This window comes from Phocoena sinus, chromosome 9 (assembly GCF_008692025.1).
Source record: "Phocoena sinus isolate mPhoSin1 chromosome 9, mPhoSin1.pri, whole genome shotgun sequence".
NCBI lineage: Eukaryota > Metazoa > Chordata > Mammalia > Artiodactyla > Phocoenidae > Phocoena > Phocoena sinus.
This window is the reverse complement of record NC_045771.1, coordinates 100,006,626-100,010,463: the sequence shown is the minus strand read 5'-3', so window position 1 is coordinate 100,010,463 and position 3,838 is coordinate 100,006,626. Positions and strand designations below refer to the sequence as shown.

The following is a 3,838-nucleotide window of genomic DNA, read 5'->3' as shown; positions in this document are numbered from 1 at the left end:
TTATTTTTCAAAATTATAAGATCCTTGTTTACCAGTGTTTTTATTCCTCCTCCTTAAAAATATGCAGAGTTTATAAAAATTGATAAGGAGAAGGTCCAGTGGAAAAAGCAGGTGAAGGGTATGAATAACAATGTACATTGGAGGAAATCCAATGACTAAAGACAGTTTGAAAAGATTCCCAGCCTCACTGGTGATCACGGAAAATGAAATGGAAAACAGCAAAGCGATATTCTTTTTCATTTAGCCAATAACCATAATACTTCAGAGCAGGGCCTCAGATGCTCCTGATGGGAGTATGGATTGCTCCATTCTTTGGGAAGAAAAGCCTGGAAATAGATATTAAGATGAAAAATACATATGTTCTTTGAAATTTCATTTTGGGGGATATATCTTGTGGAAATAAAGCATACACAAACACACAAACAAACACAGATATTTTCCACAGGCAGGTTTCTAGGGGCATAAATATATACACAATTAATTAACAACTGAAAGCTACTTGAATGCCAATCAATAGAATGTTTGACTAAACTATAGTACCTCTTTACTATGGATTATTTATTATGCAGTTATTAAAAAGATGAATTATATTTGTTATGGTAACCTGTGATCAGCGATCTTTGATATTACTATTTTAATTGTTTTGCAGTGCCACAAACCACTCCCATATAAGACAGTGAACTTAATCAATAAATGTGTGTGTTCTGACTGCTCGACTTATCAGCTGTTCCGTCATCTCCGTCCCTCTCCTCAGGCCTCTCTATTCCCTTAGGCAAAACAATATTGAAATTGGCCAATTAATAACCTGCAATGGCCTCTAAGTGTTCAAGTGAAGGAAAGAGTTGCATGTCTCTCACTTTAAGCCAAAAGCTAGAAATGATTACGCTTAGTGAGGAAGGCATGTCAAAATCCAAGATAGGCTGAAAGCAAACGGTTGCACCAAACAGTTAGCCAAGTTGTGAATGCATAGAGTACTTTCTTTTTTCTTCTTTTTAAAAATAATTGTTTAACATGCAACTCATATGTGATTACTATAGAAAAATTAGAAAATAAGTAAAACAAATCATCTAATTCTTTTGCATGAAAATAATATTAACCTTTTTAATATCTTTCCAGATTTTTTCTCTATAAACCTATGTACTTTTTAAAGCAGCTTATTGAGAGACATTTCTCACATCATGCAATTAATCCATTAATGTGTACAATTCAGTGGTTTTTTAGTATATTCACAAGATTATGAAAATCACCACAACCAATTTTAGAACATTTTCATGACTCCAAAAAAGAAACCCCAATTAGCGAGTACCCCCCCATTTGCTCATAACCACCACCCTCAGTCCTGGACAGCCACTAATCTACTTTCCCTCTCTCTCTATTTACCTGTTCTGGCCATTTCATAAAAATGGAATTGTACAATATATGGTCTTTTGTGACTGGATTAATTCATTTAGCATGTTTTCAAGCTTCATCCATGTCGCAGCATGTGTCATACTTTTTTTAAATTGCCAAATAATATTCCATTTTGTGGATATGCCACAACTATATACTTTTAATAAAAACTATCATACAAAATGACTACTAGTAGATGTAAGATTTCTTTTAGAGGTGATGAAAACGTTCTATAATTGGTTGATGTCATGGTTATTCAATTCTAAATGTACTGAAAACCATTGAATTGTACACTTTAAATACGTGAATTGCATGATATATGAATTATATCTCAATAAATCTGTTATTAAAAAGTATACCATATTAGAAACCACTTTTTAATGATGTTATTAACATTCTCCCACATAACTAAGTAGGTTTCAAAATATAGTTTTTAATGGCCATATAATAATTTCTATTTTACTTAACAAATCCCCTAGTTTTATTTTTTTTAATTAATTAATTAATTATTTTTCATGTTTTATCATTTTATTAGGAAGAATTCCAAATGGGTTATGGAGAAAACTTATTCATTGAGTTTGATGACTTTTCCAAAAACCCTTAATGGAGACATGTTCACCAATAAACAATAAAACACGCAGCAGAGCTATCATATACTGAGCAAAGAGTCCGGCAGATACCCAAAGCAACATGCAACATCAGAAAGATCCAACGTAAAGGAAGACAACCTGCTGAGTACTAAAAATCATCTCAATATGAACTCTTTGCAACTAGCACGGAATTAATTAGCTATCAAATCCAAACCACACCAAGGTAAGCTTGGCTGATGGAAGCCAGGGGTCAATAATGGGGGCGAAATATAAATTCCTCAGTGCAAAAGATCTGGACAGTGTTTTGGAGCATTTCCCTGGCTGGTACAAGCAGTATTAAAAAATCTTTTTGGCAAGGGAGAAAAATAAATACACGTGGAATACTACATTTTTTAAATCAGCAGACTGTCCCAGGAATGATAAAGGTATCAATAAAATAGCAAGGGGACAACTTTAAAACATTATTTACTGTGGGCTCAGAAACACATTCAAAATGGATTGATTTAAAGGTGTCACATTAGCTATGTCCAGGCGTTTAGGCTTAAGGGAAGTAAAATTAAAAGAGGACACCATTTTCCCCCCAAGTTAAGGAGAATCTCTTTAAAACCAAGCATATTGCTAAATGGCAACATTATACTTGGTAAACAATAGCTGGCAACAAAATACGTTTAAATGCTGTAATATTCTGCCCAAACCAGTCCCAGATACTGTTTAATAACCAAGATGCAAACTAATTTTGTTGTAACAAGCCTAGACCAGTTCTATCAAATGTGTCCTTGGTTAGATATCTAGTTTCATTTAACGTTTTGAAAGCTCATTTGACAGTCAGTCAAGTCCCTCATGCAGACCGGTTCCTTGTGTAGCACAAGCGGCTTGAACATACCATGTTCTGCTACGAAGAGACTGAAGACCTAATTTATCCGTCATTTCCCTAATGGCCGTAGCATTTGGCAAATCCTGTTTGTTTGCAAAAAGCAGCAACGCTGCATCTCGCAACTCATCTTTCTGAAGCATTTTCTGCAGCTCTTCTGCTCTCCAGAGAGGCCTAATTTTATTTATATTGACCATCAACATCCCATACTGTGAAACAAACGTTCTTATATTCTACTGTTTCCACATTAAAACCAGTGGTAGGAATGGTGGTGACTATCTCTCCTAACTTCAGTTTATACAGAATGGTCGTCCTGCCAGCAGCATCCAATCCAACCATCAAAATACACATCTGCTTCCTGCCGAAGAGATGCGAGAAGAGGGAGAAGAAGGTGAGGCCCATGGTGGTAGTGGCACTTGCAGTGGGCAGGAGTAGAAGGGGTTTAGGGCGTCCCTGGGCCTTCTTTCATGCTCCTGGCAAACTCAGGGAGGAAAGAGGAGATGAGGTTGGCAGGGACAGCTCACTAACCTCTGTGCAGGCTGGAGCTGCCCTCCGGGACAGGAATTAGCGGGTGATGACCTGCTCGACGACTGGCGGGGCAGCTCTGGCTCTGGTGCTAAATCTTTAGCTGTGCCATGTCACGTGGCAGCCGCGGCGACTCCGGCAGCAGCCCGGCCCCTCCAACGTGGAAAGAATCGCGTCACCGCCACCACCTCCCCCTCCCCTAGTTTTAAAAAGTTAGGTTGTTTCCAGTGATTTTGCAATTATACAAAATACCTTGATGAACCTCTTGGTACATAAATCTATTTGCCCGTATCTGATCATTTCATGAAAAAAGCTTTTGAACTCTTTTTCTGGCACTACAGTTATGTTTCTGTTGCTAAAAATTCTTTCAGCTTTATTGCCATACATGGTAGTTTTCTCTCTGAACTCTAAATTTCTGTTTGAGCCTTATAATGATTTTATTAAAGATTCCTTTTATCCTTAA

The 3,838-nt window shown here is 36.9% G+C and overlaps 1 pseudogene; it reads right to left on the bottom strand.

The window, feature by feature from the left end:
- Positions 1-2,777: 2,777 nt before the first annotated feature.
- LOC116759007 lies at positions 2,778-3,252 on the bottom strand (annotated as a pseudogene).
- Positions 3,253-3,838: the final 586 nt, after the last annotated feature.